Source organism: Myotis daubentonii, chromosome 14 (genome assembly GCF_963259705.1).
Source record: "Myotis daubentonii chromosome 14, mMyoDau2.1, whole genome shotgun sequence".
In the NCBI taxonomy this organism is placed as follows: Eukaryota; Metazoa; Chordata; class Mammalia; order Chiroptera; family Vespertilionidae; genus Myotis; species Myotis daubentonii.
In genome coordinates, this window is record NC_081853.1 from 25,490,404 (window position 1) to 25,511,843 (window position 21,440).

Genomic DNA, 21,440 nt, shown 5'->3' on the forward strand with positions numbered 1-21,440 from the left:
TGGGCCCTGCTCTGTGTGTGACAGGGGGCAGCGCTCCAACCCCCTGATTGGCCCTGCTCTGTGCGTGACAGGGGGTGGCGCCGCAACCTCCCCATCGACCCTGCCTTGAGTGTGACAGGGGGCGGTGCCCCAATCCCCCAATCGGCCATACCCTGAGCATGACTGAGGGTGGCATCGCAACCTCCCGATCCGCCCTGCTCTGTGCAGGACAGGGGGCGGCACCCCAACTCCCCAATCGGCCCTGCTCTGAGCCCGACCAGGGGCTGCACCTAGGGATTGGGCCTGCCCTCTGCCACCCGGGAGCAGGCCTAAGCCAGCAGGGCGTTATCTCCCGATGGGTCCCAGACTGGGAGAGGGCACAGGCCGGACTGAGGGACCCCTCCTCCCCCCCCCCCCCCTGAGTGCACAAATTTTTGTGCACCGGGCCTCTAGTAAATTGATAACAAAATGTGCTATACACATACAAAGGAATATTATTCATCTTTAAGAAGCAAGGAAATTCTGATATATGCTACAACATAGATGAACCTCAAGGACATTGTGCTATGTGAAAATAAGCCCATCATAAAAGGAGAAATATTGTATGATTCTACTTATGACACACCTAGAGTATTCAAATTCATACACATAAAGTAGAATGGTAGAGTTGCCAGAGATAGGAGGAGTTTAATGGGTACAGAGTTTTAGTCTGGATTTATGAAAAGGTTGTGGAGACTGATAGTTGTAATGGTTACAATAGTGTGTGAATGTACTTAATGCTATTGAACTGTACACTTAAAATGGTTAAGATGGTAAATTTATGTTATGTATATTTTACCACAATACATTTTTTAAAGGAAGTTTAGTTGTGCCCTGGCCAGTTGCTCAGTGGTTAGAGCGTCAGCCCATGAACTGAAGGGTCACGGGTTTGATTACAGTCCAGGTCAGGGCGCATGTGGGAGGCAACTGATGGATCAATGTATCTCTCTCACGCGGATGTTTCTCTCTCTCTCCCCTTCCCACTCTCTTCTCCACTCACTCTAAAAATCAATGGGAAAAATATCCTCCAGGGAGGATTAAAAAAAAAAAATGTTGCCTAATCCTACCATGTCATTAAAAAATAAAGATAGCATGTTGATCATTATAGGTCAAAACACTATGAAGTCACTGATACTAAATTTTGAGGCACTGGAAAGCTTGTGCAATTCCCTGGATCTTATGGCTTCATCTTTTTTATTTTTTTACTCTTTATTTTTTCCATCATCATTTATCCCCTCTATATTCTCTTCTCCCCCCTGCTCCACCACTCCTCCCTCCCCCACCACAATCACCACACTATTATCAGTGTCCATTAATTTTGTGGCTTCACCTTAAAAAAAAGGTGGGTAGAACTAGATCAGTCCTGTTCCCGGATTAGTGTCTCTGGACCCCTGTGGACTTCAAATGTAATTTTAAAAAACCCTCTGGTTACTTTCAACATTTCCAAATAAAACCTAACAAAAGTATTCTTTTACCTTCCAAAAGCCTGCCCAGAGCAATAAAAAATATTTTTAAAATCGGGGTTCTCTCTTTCCTACAGACTAGAATTATAGGACTCCAGGGTGGACTTGCAGGTTGTTAAAACCTTAAGACCTCAATATGTTCGTAGCAGCATTATTTCTAATAACTAAAAGGTGGAAACAGCTCAACAGCCCATCGACTGATGAATAAACAAAACATGGTCTGTCCAAACAATGGAATATTACTTGATCATAAAAAGAAATGAAGTACTGATATATTCTACAACATGGCTGAACCTTGAAAACTTTATGCTAAATGAGAGAAGCCAGTGACAAAAGTTTACACATAACATGAGTCCATTCATTAAAAAGTCCATAATAGGCAAGTCCATAGAGATAGAAAGTAGATTAATGTTTGTCTAAGGCTGGGGGGATGAGGAAGTTTGGAGGGTTATGGCTACTGGGTTTCTTGGAGGGGGGGACGGACATGTTTTTACTGATTCTGGAGAGAGAAAGGAAAGGGGGTTGGGAAGAGGGGGGAGAGAGAGAAACATTGATCAGTTGCCTCCTGCACACGCCCCAACTGGGGATTGAACCCACAACTTAGGTATGTGCCCTAAGCGGGAATCAAACCCACCTTTTGGTGTACAATAATGACGTTCCGACAAATGGAACCACCTGGCCAGGGTAAGAATTTCCCACCTGCCCCCCACATAAAATATAAATATTTTGACTCCATGAGAACATGAGCCTTGTTAACCTTTGTAAACTTAACTCCTAGAATACTTGGCAAGTAGTTGTTGAATGACTAAATGAACTGAGCATGTGCTTAGAAATATAAAAAACAAAACAAAAAACACCTGTTTAGCTGAATAAACTTGGCTGTGTGGACCTGGGCAATCACACCTAAGGCTTAATTTAATCTGTAAAATGAGCACAACTATATTTAAGAAGTTGCAGTGAGAAGTAAATGAAAAACTACCAAGAGTGCAAAACTCAATGTCTGATACATAGTGGGCACTTAATCCATGATAGCTATTACTACATGATAACTATATTACCATTATTGATGATAATATAACAGTGCTTAGCACAAAGAAGTAACCTTGATTCCTTTATTTTCCTCACCCACCACATTGAATCATTCATCCTGTCCTGTCAAGTTCCTCCTTCAAAATTCAACCACTTTAGCCCTTCCTATGTGGCTCAGTTTGGTTGAGCATAGTCCCATACACCAGGAGGTCGCTGTTTTAATTCCTGGTCAAACCCGGGTTGCAGGCTCGATCCCCAGGTAGGGGACATGCAGGAAGCAGCCAATCGATGTTTCTATATCTCTCTCCCTCTCCCTTCCTCTCTCTGAAATCAATAAAAACATATTAAAAATTTTTTTTTGATCCAACCATTTTAACCAAATCCCAGCCAATCATCATCATCTCTTGCCTATTCTCTACTATGTTTCACTCCCAATCTCTCTAAATCTATTCTCTAGTCATCTAAAAACACAAACCTGCTATTTTTCCTCTCCTGAAATCCTCCATAGGTTCCCCATCACACTCAAAATAAAACCCCAATTCTTTAACTATGACCTACAAGGCCTTACACAATGACCTGGCCTCTATCTCCCTTTTCCACCTTATCTCCTACCCCTCTCTCACACTCACTTTATTTCTGTCATACTGACCTTCTTGCTGCTAGCTCACTTCTTATCAATCATGTTTCTACTCAAAAGTCACTCCTCAAGGGGGACCTCCTTGACCATCCTGCCCCTACCCATCATTCTTTTCTCTTTACTCAGCTTTATGGTTTTCATAATACTTTGAAGTTGTATTAGATATCTGCCTACTCAGTGTTTACTGTCCCCTACCCCACTAGACAATATGCTCCAAGAAGCTAAGTTCTTTTCACCCTTATAACCCCTTTGCCTTAATAATGTCTAGCATACAGTAGGTCCTTGAGATACTTCCGGAATAACAAAATACTGTCATCTGGGTCCAATGAATGCTGCATTCTAACAGAAATTTTCAGTGCAGTCATTTAGGAACCACACTATGCTAAGGGACTACACTCTAGAATCAGAACACTAACAACTGCAGAATTCTACAACTGTACAATCAGCACAATACAACTGTTGACTGGCAGTCGGCTAAATAGCCTTATAACAACTCATCAGACAGATCGCAGACAAAAGCCAGCTGATAATACCCAACTGAAGCCATTATAGAATTACTATACTGACGTTATTTCCAAAGTTTGATTTACTACTATTGTTTAGCATTTCCCCCCATAGTGTGTGTGTGTGTGTGTGTGTGTGTGTGTGTGTGTGTGTGTGTTTCAATAAAACTAAGCACCACTTCTGTTCACCTGGCTCTGTCACATGAAATTGTAAACATTTTCCACCTACACACATATTCAATCTGTCCTAAATATACAATGCTAAAAATAAAAAGTGGTTTTAAACCACAGTAACCCTACTAAAGAAAGTAGAAATGTGTTTTTTTTTAAAATATATTTTATTGAGTTTTTACAGAGAGGGAGGGAGAGAGATAGAGAGTTAGAAACATCGATCAGCCGCCTCCTGCACATCCCCCACCGGGGATATGCCCGCAACCCAGGTACATGCCCCTGACTGTAATCGAACCTGGGACCTTTCAGTCCGCAGGCCGACGCTCTATCCACTGAGCCAAACTGGTTTCGGCACAAACGTGTTTTTAAACATGCATAAGGTCATGTGCAATCCAAAAGAATGTGTAGAAAGAGAAGCATTCTTTAGAGGGGATTGTTCAGTTTAAAGGATATATAATAATTCCCAAGTATTTTGGGTGCATGTTTCAAAAAACAAGAATGTTTTAAGCATTATACTAGTTATAGTTTAGAATCTTAGGTATAAATTTAAAATATTCTTCATGTAGGATGGACCTGAGAGCATTATGCTAAGTGAAGTAAGATAAATATCACATGATCTTACTCATTTGTGGAATATAATGAACATAAACTGATGAACAAAAATAGAGCCAGAGAAAAAATATTTTAGAATATAATAGAATTGTTATTTGCAGATTTTTAATATTTCTTACAACTTATGTGATATTACACTGTACTGTTTGGGTAATATTTTATTTAAAATCTTTTTTCTTGAAATATTAATGTTTATTGCATGTAACATTATATTTAAAATAGTTTTTCTTGAAATATTAATGTTTACTGAATGTAAAAAACAACAACAACAAAAAACACCTTAGGATGGAGGACTCGGGGTGTGTGTGTGTGTGTGTGTGTGTGTGTGTGTGTGTGTGTATCCTATTTAATAAAAGACAAAAAGGGTAATTAACTGTACCTCCGCTATGCTTCCCATTGGCTAATCTGGGCGATATGCAAATTAACTGCCAACAAAGATGGCGGCCGGCAGCCATGCAGGTGAAGCGAACATGAGGCTTGCTTGGTCCAGTGATGGAGGAAGCCAAGGTTCCCCGCCTGCCGCAGCCCGGCTCTGAGCCCGAAAGCAACAATGTTTCAATTATAGAAGGTAAATAAATCTCAGAATTAAAAAAAAGAAAAGGAAAAAAGGAGAGGCTGGGAGCTTCAGTAGCTGGCCAGCCTGAAAATGGCGCTCAGCCCCTCACCCAGACTGGCCAGGCACCCCAGTGGGGACCCCCACCCTGAAGGGTGTGTGACCAACTGCAAACAGCCATCAGCCCCTCACCCAGGCTGGCCAGGCACCCAAGCAGGACCCCCACCCTGATCTGGAAAACCTTTCAGGGCAAACCAGCTGGCCCCCACCCGTGCACCAGGCCTCTATCCTATATAGTAAAAGGGTAATATGCAAACTGACCCTAACAGCAGAAAGACTGGGAATGACTGGTCACTATGACACACACTGGCCACCAGGGGACAGATGCTCAATGCAGGAGCTGCCCTCTGGTGGTCAGTGCGCTCCCACATGGGGGAGCTCTGCTCAGCCACAAGCCAGGCTGATGGCTGCCAGTACAGCGGTGGTGGTGGGAGCCTCTCCTGCCTCCTCAGCAGCACTAAGGATGTCCGACTGCAGCTTAGGCCTGCTCCCCGCTGGCAAGTGGACATCCCCCAAGGGCTGCCAGGCTGCCAGAGGGATGCCTGAATGCCATCTTAGGCCCAATCCCCCGGGGTGCAGGCCTAAGCCAGCAGGTGGTCATCCCCCAAGGAGGTCCCAGACTGCGAGAGGGCACAGGCCGGGCTGAGGGACCCCCCACCCCCAAGTGCACAAATTTTTGTGCACCGGGCCTCTAGTGTGTGTGTGTGTGTGTGTGTGTGTGTGTGTATATATATATATATATATATATATATATATTCTTTCATTTCTTTTATTTTTGTTTATTCTTATGTTTGTTATAAATACTCAAATATTCTTTTTAAAAAAAATAATAAAAATTAAAAACAAAAAAATATATACATTTTTCATGTATATAAACTGCCCACCATGAAACCAACCAGACATTCAGTAAAATTAAGAATTAAAGAGTAAACAATTATGGAGTAATATTAATAAATAAAGAGTAGTACAGTAAAATTAAGAAGTAAACAATAAACAAGAGTAATTCAGTAAAACAAGCTTAAAATTTTGTTAATGCTTCCAGGATTTCCAAAACTAGCAAAAGCTAAATGAGAGAACTGCTACATGTTCACATTATGTTTGCAAATGACTATAATGGTAATCACTACTTTCTCTATATTTGTTATGAGCCAAACACCACAGGCCATAATATTGTACCCCTAAGAATAATTCTCCATTTTAGTAAAAGAATGAAGCCAATTTCTTTTTCTTTTCTTTTTTTTAAAATATATTTTATTGATTTTTTACAGAGAGGAAAGGAGAGAGATAGAGAGTCAGAAACATCGATGAAAGAGAACCATCGATCAGTCGCCTCCTGCACATCCCCCACCGGGGATGTGCCCGCAACCCAGGTACATGCCCTTGACCGGAATCGAACTTGAGACCCTTCAGTCCACAGGCCAACACTCTATCCACTGAGCCAAACCGGTTTCAGCTGAAGCCAATTTCTTTTTTTTTTTTTTTTTTTAATACATTTTATTGATTTTTTACAGAGAGGAAGGGAGAGAGATAGAGAGCCAGAAACATCGATGAGAGAGAAACATCGATCAGCTGCCTCCTGCACATCTCCCACTGGGGATGTGCCCGCAACCCAGGTACATGCCCTTGACCGGAATCGAACCTGGGACCCTTCAGTCCGCAGGCCGATGCTCTATCCACTGAGCCAAACCGGTTTCGGCTGAAGCCAATTTCTTAATAAATAAGTAAGAACTGCTGAATGTCAACAAGTTTTATAAGCCACAGCAAATTAGCTGATTTCTATGGTGCAATATAAACTTCTCAAACTCCTTTCTTTTTTAAAACTATTTTTTTAAATATATTTTTATTGATTTCAGAGAAGAAGGGAGAAGGAGATAGATAGAGACATCAATGATGAGAGAGAATCATCCATCAGCTGCCTCTTGCATGCCCTACACTGGGGATCCGACCCACAACTCCAGCATATGCCCTGACCGTGGCCCTGACCTCGAATGGAACCGTGACTTCCTGGTTCATAGGTCAACGCTCAACCACTGAGCCATGCTGGTCGGGCTAATCTTATTTCTTGAAAGTAAAGTGATGAAAATCACTGGCCTCCTGCTTCAGAGCTTTCCGCTAAACATACAGCAGAAAATTCATTGGCTGTACTGGTGCATGCTGTTCATGGAAACCCTCAAGAAATGTATTCCTGGTTTTAAAAAATCTGATTTACAGTAAAAGTTGAGTGTTTCTGAACATTTCTATATTTCTGAATTATTCAAGAAGGAGTTTGCACAGCTGGCATGGCTTGATGGTTGACCATTAATCTATGAAGCAGGAGGTCACGATTTAATTCCCAATCAGGGCACATGCCCGGGGTTTCAGGCTCAATCCCCAGTGGGGGCTGTGCAGAAGGCAGCGGTCAATGATTCTCTCTCATCATTGATATTTCTCTCTCTCTCTCTCTCCCTCTCCCTTCCTCTCTGAAGTCAATAAAAATATATTTTAAAAATAAAAAAATGATTATCTTTTTAAGTATAAACACTGGAAAGGCAAGGTACAAGTCCTCCCATAATATTGCACTTCCATCCTCAGGCAACAAATCAAATGGCCAGTAACAGCACAGTACCAACCACTCAACCCCCAAGCCTCAGCAGAGAAGTCACAATCATTCTGTTGACTAAGGCAAAAAGCTGTACTGTATTTCCAGAGTCTGCAGAGTTCTGAAAACTCTTGCCACAATCTGCATGCCCCAATCTACAAAAAGGACCATGAGAAACTGATTATAGCAGGTAAGAACACTCAAGTAAGCAAACATTTCATATATCTAAGAAGGTAGTAAATATAGGAGCCACAGTATGTTTGTGAAAGTGACTTGTTAAAATTTTTTAAAGAAATCAAGTTATTTCCTAGTACAATTCCCAATAAGTTGTTCAAAGTGATTTTACAAAAGACATTTGTATAATTTATTCTGATGCTCATAATCCAGGAAAACACTGAGATGTGGTAAAAACATTTTAAACTCAACACATTCATTTCAGCCTGCTCACACTGCAGCCCAGTTTTAGTAATAATTTCAGAGGCATTTCTAAAAATGAATTACTAGTGCTAGACTAATGAAATGTAAGTTAGAAAACAAACTTTTCAAAAACTTTGGGAGGGTTTCATTGTCTTTGCTTGAGTTTATCAAATGCTATAAAAAATGTTTTAAAAGCAGGATTATGTTTAAGGTGCAATATTACTAGGGTGCAGCACACATACAAAATACTGTTAAGTAGCCTCAGGACAAGTCAAATCTGTTAAGACTACAATTATGTAAATGTAACTAGCAGTACTTAGGGTATAATTTTAAGTGATTTGGGTCCTATGCTTTAAAGTCCATCTCCCACTTTAAAGCCTAATCTGAGGTATAAGTGCCTGGAAATTCTACCCTACCAACTTCTGGAGATATAAACCACACTAGAGCACTCATTCAACATTTCTCATTTATTCTCTTGTCACACAGCTCCTCTCCTAAAAGGTGGCCCCATCTTTTGGTTAAAAAAACAAACCAGCCTGGCCAGCATGGCTCAGTGGTTGAGTGTCGACCTATGAATAGGCTCACTTCCCAGTCAGGGCATATGCCTGGGTTGCAGGGCAAGATCCCCAAGGTGGGGTGTGCAGGAGGCAGCTGATCGATGACTCTCTCTCATCATTGATGATTCTATTTCTCTCTCCCTCTCCTTTCCTCTCTGAAATCAATTAAAATATATATTTTTTAAATATATATATATATTTAAAACCCACAATTATAGCAATCCTGATTAATCCACAAAGCTTTTTAGGAGTTCAAATGTACAAGAACTAAAACATCCTAAAACTTCTGCCTAAAAGAATCAAGAAGAAATTGGCAAATTTAGGGTTAAAGTTGACTTTGTTTTACCCTCTCCCTACCTCAGCCAGGTTAAGCAGCCACATAAATCTTACTAGGAAAACACACATACACCGAATAATGTAAATAACACACAGGCATTTTCAATTTTCCTCAAAAATGCCTCATAAATCAGAGTTTATAATTAGATACTCTGAAAAACCTTACTTTTTAGTTTTTCTTCAAATATTATCTTATATTTCACTTATATTAAGTGGCAGAACAAAAATATCTAAGGTAGCCAAGCACTTTGATGTTTAAATGTGATTTTAAGAGAATCTACCTAAAACCTAGTTTCTGAGAATGTAGCAATACCTTCTGTGTGGTTAAGATTGATTCCAGAAAGTTTATTTCAGTCAATAGACCTGATAATTCTACAGAACTTTACAGTTTATTCAACTCTCCTCACTACTATCTCATGGTACTGTTAAACAGGGTAAAGGAGGTAGTATTCCTACTTCTTTTTTAGATAAAGAAAATGTAAAGTTCAAAAGCTTTAGTGATGCCCTAGTGGGCTTGGCTCAGTGGATAAGGGCATCAGCCCAAGGACTGAAGGGTTCTGGGTTTGATTCCAGTCAAGGGCACGTACCTCAGTTGCAGGCTGGATCCCGGCCCTAGTCAAGCACGTGTGAGAGGCAACCAATAGATGTGTCTCTCTCACATTGATGTTTCTCTCCATCTCTCCCTCTCCCTTCCACTCTCTCTAAAAATCAATGGAAAAATATCCTCAGGTGAGGATTAACAACAACAACAAAAAGCTTTAGTGAAAATTTAAGAGAAACAAAACAAATAAATTTAGATCTTCATTAAATTGCAGCTCTATAACACACTGATTTAATTATGTGATGTTACTATTGTAGTACTTTTAAAGAATTTATAAGTAATGCATCAGACCTGTATGGAAAGGAACATTTATACCATTTCTAAATAATAAATGATTTAGTTTAAATTCATTATCCTAGCATTCCTAATGTTTTTTTCTAACTTGGCCTTTCTTTCTTCTTATCTACTAAGTAATATAGAACAGGGGGTGTATCAAAAACATAATCTCTTATTCAGAAAGTTAATTCTTATAATCTGCAGTAAGTGGATACAATTTAAGACAAATACAATGAAGACTCCATAGATTTTTAAGCCATTCCTTTTTATCCTCATTCCAAAAAAATTTCCCCCCAGATTAGATACATTAGAAGACTTCTGAACTTAAAAACCCATGACTCACTAATTCTGAATATTAGCCAATACAAAAGAATTCCTACACATCAAAATAACCTAGGCACTGCCCTCCAGTTAAAATTCTATTGTAATATTATCTAGCTGCCCTGAGTTTCTCCTTCACAAGCAGAGAGGAGGAGGAACTAGTAGCAAAGAGCTTTAAAAGTCTATGTCTGGCATAAATGACCTGAATACAGTAAATGCCTGTATTTTTATTTATTTTTTTAAAATTGTTTTATTGCTTAAAGTATTACAAAGAGTATTACATATGCCTGTATTTTTAAATAGTATTTTACTTACTGACATCTAAATTTAAGACACATTTCTTTCTTCTCTACTTGGCATGTTTTATAACATGTGAGGATTAAATAATATATGGGAAGTACATAGTGTTAGCCTGAGATAGTAAATGCTACCTATTATCATGTGTTATACAATCAATGATGGTTCTATTGATTACAATAATCAGGAACTCAGACCAACTTTGAAAGACCTTATTTAGCTCTCACGTTAATTAGGGGACTAAGACTGGCACTATCTATTCATCTGCTCTTTGCAAACTGTATCCATATTCCCAGAGATCCTCTGCAGAACATTTCTTCTTCTTTAAAATAGGATAATGTATATGAGCACATCACCAGATTGTTGGGAAGATTAAGGGAATTAAGAAAAAATCTTAAGTGTAGTCAGTCAGTGAAGGTAAGCTATTATCTTTATGGATCATTTTTTTAAAAAGTATTTCTTTAAACAAAAGAATCACACCCTTAAAAATCAAATGTCATCTCATCCAAGCTAGGAAACAATATGTCTACTTTGGAAAAGGCTATTTGGATTAAGCTATAGTTTCCCAACCAGTCCAAAAGGACACTCTGATACAGTGCAAGGTGAGGTGTGTGTGTCAATATTTTTAGTTTCCTCACTCCTCTTTCTCAATTTCTGACCACAAACTGATAACTTCATCAGATGACTTGCCAGCATAAATGCACATAGAAAAATGGGACACTCTACCCTTCTCAAAATTAACAATCAGGGACTCCCCAAGTTTGAAGATTCTGTTAAAAAAAAAAAAAGGTATTTTTAAAATACAAGTTAAAAATCAGCTAGTTCAAAAATAATTATGTTAATCAGCTCCACAGTGAAATATGTCTTCAGCCAATTTCATTTTTAACTCTTGCAACAAATTAGTTTTTCATTATTTTGATTTTTAAGTCACTTTGTCTGAACCCTTTTTAACCCAAGTTTTACTTTTCATCTCCAAATCAGTCACTGTTTTACAGGGAATGAGAATGGGGGAAAAGTGTAGACGGAAACGAACCTAATGATGAAGAGTATAGCCATTTTTATTTTTTATGCAACTTCATTTTCCTTTTATTTTAAATATTTAAATATAATAACTTTACAAAAACACCCACTATATATAGCATAATGTCCCCATCCTCAGTTCCCTATAAAACTTTCGCTCTGCTTTATTTTTTTCTATAGCACCTAAACGATATATAAATTAGGGGTCTTTTTTTTTAACCCCTTCTTAGCCTTACCCCTTCCCTTTCTTCTCCTGTCTAACTCCACTAAGTAACTTATATTAACAGCCTAACATTCTTTGGTAATTTTCTCTATGCTTATAATACCATACATACATATAAAGTTTTTAGAAGTAATTTATATTTCCCAATCTATTAATCTTTAAAAAGATACATTGACTGATTACAGAACACCTGTTTATGGGGGTGGTGGAGTCGGAAAAAGACAAAAATAAATAACCTATAGATGGCTCTTGCCAATATTTGTGGACATATGTATCTCGTCTTTTCTATGCACAGATATATACTTATATTTTTATTTATAAAAATGGGGTCTTCTTATACTTAGTGCCCTACTTTTTCCACTTAATGTATCTTATCACCCAGGGTTAACTGAAATCATCTTTCACCAGTTGACTGAATACATTTTAGATTAAAAGGATATGCCCTGGCCAGATGGGTTAGTTGGTTGGAGCATCTTTCTATACACCAAAAGGTTGCAGGTTTGATTCCAGGCCAGGGCACATACCTAGGTTGCTGGTTGATCCCTGGGGTGCGTAAGGGAGACAATCAATCAATGTTTCTATCTCACATCAATGTTTTTCTCTCTCTAAAATCAATAAAAACATATCCTCAGTGAAAATTTAAAAAAACAACTTCTTAAAAAAAAGGGTATGAGGATTTAAAGAAAGGTGGTTGCAACAACTACATGTATCAGCTTATCAAAAACCTTTATTCTTTTCAAAAAAGACGAGTCGTTAATTCTGTAATTAATTTATCCCTTTAAAGAATATTATATACAAATATATTTATAAGGAAGAAAAAAAAGTCCATCAGATGCAAATATAGACAGCTGTCTAACTTCTAAGCTACTGGTTTGCCTATTAAATATAATTAGCAGAAAGAAAAAAGCCTAGAGCCACTTCATATCTATTAGGACGGTTATTATAAAAAAAAAAAAAAGAAAAAGATAAACAACGTATGTTGGCAAGGATGTGGAGAAACTGGAACTTCCATGCATTGCTAGTGGGGATGTACAATAGTGCAGCTGCTGTGAAAACAGTTTAGCAGTTCCTCAAAGGGTTAGACAGAACTACCATATGATCACTCCTAGGCATATACTCAAAGGAAAACAGAAACTGAAAACAAACACGTATATACCAACTAGAGGCCTGGTGCACGAAATTTGTGCTCAGGGGGTGGGTCCCTCAGCCCAACCTGCACCCTCTCCAATCTGGGAGCCCTCAGGGGAGTCCTCTCCAATACGGGAGCCCTGACGGCTTAGGCCCACTCCCCATGGTTCTCTGCTCTCTGCGGGGCCTGGCAGCTCCGCACCCACTGCCCAGAGGCTCTCCATGGCCCAGAGGCCCTCCATGGCCTGGGCAGGATGCTTGCCTCGTCGCTTCGGTGACAAAGCAAGCATTCAGCCAGGCCACTCATGCTGCCCGCTCTCAGCAGCCACCTGCCCCCCCCCCCCCAGGACTGGGGGATTCCGCGGGGCTGAGGGGACTGGGTGCCACCATCTTTGTGATGGAGTGACTTGTTAATTTGCATATTGCTCTTTTATTAGATAGGATTATTAGATAGTATGTTCAAAACAGCATTATTCACAGTAGCCAAAAGGTGGAAAAAACATGAGTCCATCAACAGATAAATAAATGGAAAACAAAATATTACATACACAGAGGAATATTATTTAATCATAAAAAAGAATTAAATTCTGTGCCCAGATGGTGTGGCTCAGTGGTTGAGCATTGACCCATGAACAAAGAAGTCACCAGTTCGATTCCCAGTCAGGGCACATGTCCTAGTTGTGGGCTTGATCCCCAGTAGGGGGTGTGCAGGAGGCAGCCAATTGATGTTTCTCTCTCATCGATATTTCTATCTCTCTATACCTCTCCTTTCCTCTCTCTCTAAAAGTCAATTAAAAACATATTTTTTTTAAAAAAAGAATGAAATTCTGACACATGGTACAATATGAATGACCCTTGAAAACATGCTAAGTGAAATAAGCCAGACACAAAATTACAAATATTGTGTTATTCCCTTATTTGAGGTACTTGGAATAAACAAATTCATAAGAGAGACTGTAGAAGAGTTTACCAGGGGCTAGGGATAAGAGGAATGGGGAGTTATTGTTTAATGGGTACAGGGTTCTGTTTGGGATGACAAAAAAGTTCTAGAAATAGTGGTGATGGTTGCACAATGTTGTGAATATACTTAATGCCATTGAATATTTTACATAAATATGATTAATATGGTAAATTTTACACAGAAAAATGTTTAGTGGGTGGGGTAAACTATATATAACAAAATTTACCATATTAACCATATTTATGTATACAGTATACACAAACTTTTTAAGACTTGGAGATTTATAATCAAGAGTAAGACATGACCTACCTTTAAGGAGCTTAAGTCTAGCCAGAGATGTAAGACATCTATACAAAAAATTCAATTCAATAAACATTATTAGCACCTTACATTCAACAAATTGAGCTGCAATCAGGGCTAGACACTGTGCTAAAATTTGGGTATTCAAAGGTGATTAAGATACAGTCCTCTATGAAGAGAAAGAGAAATGTAAACAAATACTTTAACAAAATATGTACCACAATAAATACATATAAAGTCTACAAAGCAGAGTACCAAAAAGTACTTATACAAACCATTTAAGTTTAAATAAAAGGTCTCATAAAACCTACTATTAAGTGTTGGAATTTAGATTCAACACTTTCAAAATACACAGACCTGGTCCCTCAGCCTCTCAAAGGAAAATTTTTTTTCACAAGTATCAATAAATAAGGAATTGAACATTGAATTGGAAGCATTAATTTGAGCTTATAATCTAAGGAAATGGTAAACTCACATATGACTATATGATAAAGGCCATAAAAAATAAATGCAAAGAGTTTTAAGGCAGGGTCAAGGACATAGTAAGTGAGAAGAGAAAAAGATCAGGATGTAATATTTAGAAGATGGTATTCAAAATGGCTTCTTAAAAGGGAACAGATAAAAGTAAGGAAATCAGCCCTAGCTAGTCTGACTCAATGGATAGAGCATCCGACGCCTGCGGACTTAAGGGTCCAGGTTCGATTCCGGCCAAGGGCACATGCCTGGGTTGCAGGCTCAATCCCCAGTAGGGGGTGTGCAGGAGGCAGCCAATCAATGATTCTCTCTCATCATTGATGTCTCTCTCTCTCTCTCTCTCTCCCTCTCCCTCTCCCTCTCCCTTCCTCTCTAAAATCAATAAAATATATATTTTTAAAAATAAGAAAATCATGCCAATCTCTCTTCATTAAAGTCATTGAAGGCAGGAACTTACCTTATTCGCCCTGCACCAAACAGGTGTAACCTGCATCTACTTAAGTGCTAATAAAAATGGTTTTTTAATTCTAAAAAATAGTATGAGGAATCCATGTTAGCAAGACACAGAAGAACAGTATGCGTATTCTGATAAGTAATGGAGGAAACTCTTGGAATATTTGCACAAAGAAGCTAAGCACATCTACACTTGAATATTCTTGTGTCATCATAAAAAGGATATATAAGATTTCTCCATGAAAGAAAGCTGGGTAACTGGGGGAACAAGCAGGAAGGTAGCATTACTCTGCACGACATAACTTCCTGTATCCTTTCAATTCTGTGGCATGTGACTGTATTATCTATTCAAAAAATTATTAAAACTTCATTTTTTTTAAATCTGCACATTAAGAAAGTGAATCTGGCAGTCATAATGGATAATGCACTGGCATGGAGAAAAACAAAAGAAAAGGAGCTCAGCGCTGGCCAGGTTGCTCAGTGACTGGAGTGGTGTGCTGTACACCAAAAGTTTAGGGGTTCAATTCCTGGTCAGGGCATATACCCAGATTGTGGGTTTGATTCCCAGTCAGGGTGTGTATGGTAAGGAGCTGACTGATGTTTCTCTCACACTCACCCTTCCTCTCTCTCTGAAAATCAATTTTAAAAAAACAACAACCATATCCTTGAGTAAGGATTTAAAAAAAGAAAAAGGAGTTCAGTTCAGAGGCTTAACAGTAAAGGCAAACAGTAATAAAAGCTAGAACTAATCTGAAATAGAAAGTAGTTGAAAGAAGCTAAAAAATATAGTTGTCAATGTAATCTGATAGTGACTGAATGTAGTGATGTAAGGGCCCATACCATAAATTGTACTGATTTAATTTTATTAAATGTATTTTTTTATTTTTAAACAATATATTCAGAGAATATGGAAAGTATAAAGAGGAACATTATCCTTATGTTTACTGTTTAACAACCACAGTTAACATCTACATGTATTTTCTTCCTATATGTAGTTTTTAAGATACAATTCACATACCATACAAATCACATATTTTAACTGTACAATTCAATGGTTTTTATTATATTCACAGAGTTGTGCATCCATCTCCACAATCAATTTTAGAACATTTTCATCGCCCCCCCAAAAAAAACTCCCATCACAGTCATTGCCCGATCCCCACACCCCCCAGCCCCTGGCAACCACTAGTTTACTGTCTGTCTCTGTAGATCTGTCTATTCTGAACATTTCATATAAATGGAATCATACAATATGTGGTCTTTTCTGCCTGAATTCTTTCATTCGACATAATGTTTGCAAGGTTCACACATGTTGGAGAATATATCAGTATTTGTTCCTAAATAATATTCCGCTGTTTTAATTTTTTATATTCCAGATACATAATTTTGTGTTCAGCATTTTCCATGCCATAAATGCTTCATACATGTCATATTTAATGAAAAGCATAGTGCCTCATCAAGTGGCTATACCACAGTTTACATAATTATTTTATTGCTGTTGAACATTTTAACTCTTTCCAGTTTTTTTTATTGTAAACAAACTTTCTTAAATCAAATGGGAGCTCCTTTCTGAATGATCTATCTGTACCCAGAAGCTCTAAGCTTCCTAATGAGATTTGCCAAAGAGAAGAGTCACATTTTTCCAAAGAAAACAAGCCTAGGGAAAGGAAGATGTTAAAAGTTAACCGAGGCTGAAAAGGATGCCTCCAAAATACCCATTTTAAGAATGAAAACTCATAAATGTAAAGACATATTAGCATAGTTAAACATTAACTAGTCTGACTGACTCTTCCATTAGAAATGTACATGGGCCCTAACCGGTTTGGCTCAGTGCCTGTGGACTGAAGAGTCCCAGCTTCGATTCTGGTCAAGGGCATGTACCTTGGTTGCGGGCATATCCCCAGTGGGGGGTGTGCAGGAGGCAGCTGATCGATGTTTCTCTCTATCCCTCTCCCTTCCTCTCTGTAAAAAAATCAATAAAATATATATTTTTTAAAAAAAGAAATGTACATGGATGGAGAAAGATAAATACTTTGTCCAAATGTGATGCCTAGCATTAAGTAGCTTCAAAAAAAAATCAGAAAACTTTTCCTTTCCATAGCAGATTGAGTGTAAAAAGAGAAAAAAAACCCCAAAACACCTCTTGAGACTAAAAATGGAGGCGGGTAAGTGGATGCTACACTCCCAGGACCAAACTGAAATTACAACAAAAATAGGAAAAAAAACCCAAAAAACCCTAGCTGGTTTGACTCAGTGGATAAGAGTGTCGGCCTGCAGACTGAAGGGTCCCAGGTTTGATTCCAGTCAAGGGCACGTGCCCAGGCTGTGGGCTCGATCCCCAGTGTGGGGTTTGCAGGAGGCAGCCGATTGATGATTTTCTCTCATTGTTGATGTTTCTCCCTCTCCCTTCCTCTCTGAAACCAATAAAAAATATTTTAAAAAAATACAAAAAAAGCCACCCTGAATAATCAACTGAAGACTAGCTGGAGAGAACCCTAATAACCAATGACGGGAAGTGGAGACTGCATAGAGACTGATTAAAAAATAAATAAAACACACATCTTAACTAAGACAGTAAAGGTGTTTACCAGTTTTTCTTTTTCTTTCTTTTTTAATATATTTTTATTGATTTCAGAGAGGAAGGGAGAGGGAGAGGGAGAGAGACAGACAGAAACCTCAATGATGAGAGAGAATCATTGATTGGCTGCCTCCTGCACACTGCCCCCCCACCCCCACCCCGGGGATCGAGCCCAAAACCCAGGCATGTGCCCTTGACCAGAATCGAACCCGGGACCCCTCAGTCCGCAGGCTGACATTCTATCCACTGAGCCAAACCAGCTAGGCTAGGGCAATGTACTTAACTCTCGCTATTAAATGACAGTAAATAAAATCCAACAAGTAAAAAGAGAAAATGACACTGGTGTAGTCCACATGGTCCTCATAAGCAATCAGATATTGGATTTTGATTGCCATCAATTACCACTGCCTGCTGCTTCTCATTCATTAACCAAAAAGGTAAACAATCTCTTAGTTACAAAAGTTTTAAAATTCTAAACTAGTTTTAGAATTGTTAATCCCACCCAATAAAATCCCTTAGAATCTGGTCTAAAAATAAAACTATGTGTCAAGTGTTTCTCAAGAAAAACTATGTACACTGATTGGAATGTGAGGCAATTAATACACTTTGTGAGTGATTTGCCAAAGAGACTTCAGACAGCCTGGGCCAAAACCAGTAACAAAGAAACAACACCCACTTGACATTTTCCTTGGTTAAAATGAGATCCTAGGAGTAATTTTAGAAGAAAGGCTAACATCTGAAGTTAACTACTAAAATCGCTGAGAGCTACATAAGTATTCTGGGAGAAATTAAGGGAAAGATGACTCAACCAATGTAAAATTAAAGATGAAAACTTAAATACATTATTAAGGAATTTTTACTCACAACTTTAAGGCAAGAATAAAATACCCAGCCATTACTATCATGAAGATAATAAGCAAGATTAATTTAGCCCTACACATGAAATACTAACTGAATTTAGCAGCACAAATATCTGGTATTACATTTTGAACCTAGTCTGTTTGTTAAATAGGAATCCTTTTCCATCCATACACATACATGAACACACATACACACACAAAATAAGACAACCTAAATATTACAAACCCATCCTAAATCAGCCCAGTGTTCCTTAGTTTCCAATTAATTTAGTCAAGGTGAGCAATTTTCCAACTACAGTAATTTGTTTTAAAGAAATGAGACTTCCATGATTTTGCACAATTTAAAAACAAAACAAAACAAAAAATAAATAAAAAAAATAAAAACAAAACAAAAAACTTTTTAAGTCACGATTTTGTGGTTTCATAAACCTCCTAGTGTCACGTTAGTCCACTGTCTTTCAAAAGCAATATTTAAAATTCTCTTCTGCAGATCAACATTAAGGCATGCTGTTTGGCTAACAAGCTCCTCCCAAGACCAGGATTATTATGTATGGCCTATTATGTTCCTAACATGCAAAACAAAAGCACTCCCTCATCTAACATTTTTCTATTTTTAGGCAGTAGGTTATCAACAAAGTTTTATCTGAAATTAAAGTGTGACAGAATCATACATCTACTAACAAGGCTACTTAAAATAGTAATTTGAAGATATTAATTATATTTTCCATTTAATAAGTAATCTAGTGCTTCTGGAAAAGTGAAATTTAATTTCCAAGTTTTTAATCTTCAGAGAAAACCACCTACTTTGATTTCCACAAGTGCCATGTTTTAAACTAAAAGCAACTAGTTTCAGAGCAGTTGTAATACACTTGATTTTAAACATTCTCCATTTCATCTTTTAGATTCTTTTCATCATAAATGACCAGCTTAATCTGCTTCTCACTGTTTTCTTCAGCTAAACCAAATCCCTTAAAATATTTTAATGTATTTCACTCAAGTCTTTTACTTTGAAGGCATACACTTTTTTTTGAACTACTAACAAGAGTTTAACAAGACTAAGCAATTCCACTATGATTTATGCTCATAAACACCACATACCTAAAAGATAAGCTTTTACAACAGAAACTGTAACGGGTTTATTTTCCCAAGTATCCAGTGTTCAACTGGGTCAAATGCTTCTGTTGCAATTTAAGCAGCTTAGTCCTTGAAGTGATAAGAGTGAAAATAAGCAAAAAGAGTCTTTTTTTTTTAAGACAAGTTGTGGGGGATAACATTAGTTATTAATATAAGTTTCAGGTGTACAATTTCATAACACATCACCTATATATTCCACCCAAAGTCTAGTCTCCTTCCATCAACATCAAGAGCATCACAACTCAAGAAAGATTTAGAAACTGTTAGCTGAAGTCTGTTAATATGATAATAAACAACATTTTAACATAGCATTAATCACAATACAGCTCTTTTGGGGAAATCATGTTCATAAAGCTAAAGACTTTATAACAGAATTGGAATCCATGGACTCAATCCAAAGATACAGTTTACTGTACAAAACACATTTACTAAACTTAAAATACTCACTTGCATTCTACACTTTTTCAGACATTTTACATAACCTGCCAATTTCTATATGACTGGACAGTAGTCATTTAAAATGCAGTACGAGTACAGTGTACTACATTTATAAAGTCAACATTTTTGTGAGCAAGTTATAACTTTAAAAGAGTGATTTTCAACCTTTTTCATCTCATAGCACACACAAACTAATTACTAAAATTATGCGGCATACACAAAAAAATATATTTTTTGCCTTTCTGACAAAAAAAGGATATAATTTTGATTCATTCACACAGGACAGCTATTGTTGGCTGGCTGTTGTCTTTTTATTTAAAAATCTAAGTGTTGCTTTTTTTTTAGAGAGAGAGAGAGAGAAGGGAGGCTGGGAGAGGGAAGAAGAGGGAGTCTAGGGGAGAGGGAGGGCGGGAGAGAGGGGAGAGAGAGAGAGAAGAGAGAGAGAGAGAGAGAGAGAGAGAGAGAGAGAGAGAGAGAGAGAGAGAAAGAGAGAGAGAGAGAGAGAGAGAGAGAAACATGGACTACTTGTTCCTGTCTGTGCCCTGAAGGGGGAAGACAGAAGGAACAGCAACCTTGAGTCCAATGGAGACAATGTTCTAACTGAGCTACCCGGCCTGGGCAGGTGTTGCATGTTTTAAAAATTCTTGAGACACACCAGTGTGCCATGGCACACCGGTTGAAAATCGTTGCTTTAGAAGAATCTTCTGCAAGAATCCCTAGGAATATGAGTTCAGTTTATTCACTGTGTAAAGAAAGCACTTACCAAAAATATTCTTAACTGGGTTTAACAAAGTAAATCTTTTCAATTACTATCAGCTTCAACATCATCAAGGGGGGAAATTAGTCATCAGCAAGAAAAAAAAGAACAAGCAACACATTTAAAATAATCCAAATGTAATCAACTAGTTCACTATCTTCCACAAAGAGCCTTCACAATCTAGACACCTCTTCCTTTAGGCCCTCACCTCTCACCACTTCCTTCCAGCACCACAGACTATTTATTTGCTGCTCCCCAAACTCATCCCAACCCCAGCATGGCTCTGCGCTTCGCACCAGCTGTTCCTTCGCTTGAGCATGCTCTGCCCTCCCCACCTGGCGAGCACTTACTCATCCAAACAAACCTCGGTGCAAAAGTCCCCTCCAGGGGACACGCTGCCTCGACTCCCCCAAGGAAAAGCCAGTTCCCAGTTCCCGCAGCACTGGGTCAGTCAGTCCGTCCCCATCACGGCGCATTGTTTTCACGCCCGGGGGGCGGGGGGGCAACAGAGGGTAGATTCCCCCCACTCAGCCCCCAAAGGACCAGGCCAGCAGAAATACTCCAGGGACGTGCGCCGAATTCATCCCCACACAGACCGAGTGCTCCTCCGGAGCCCGGCCCAGTCACCAGGAGACACGGGAGAGCCTATCACTCTTCCCACCAGAAAAGGAGCACCAGAGGCACA

General features: G+C 38.6%; 1 protein-coding gene across 5 annotated transcripts in view; it reads right to left on the minus strand.

Moving 5' to 3' along the window:
* Positions 1 to 21,440, minus strand: part of RAF1 (Raf-1 proto-oncogene, serine/threonine kinase) — a 71,561-nt gene that overhangs the window by 49,208 nt on the left and 913 nt on the right. The window lies entirely within an intron of this gene.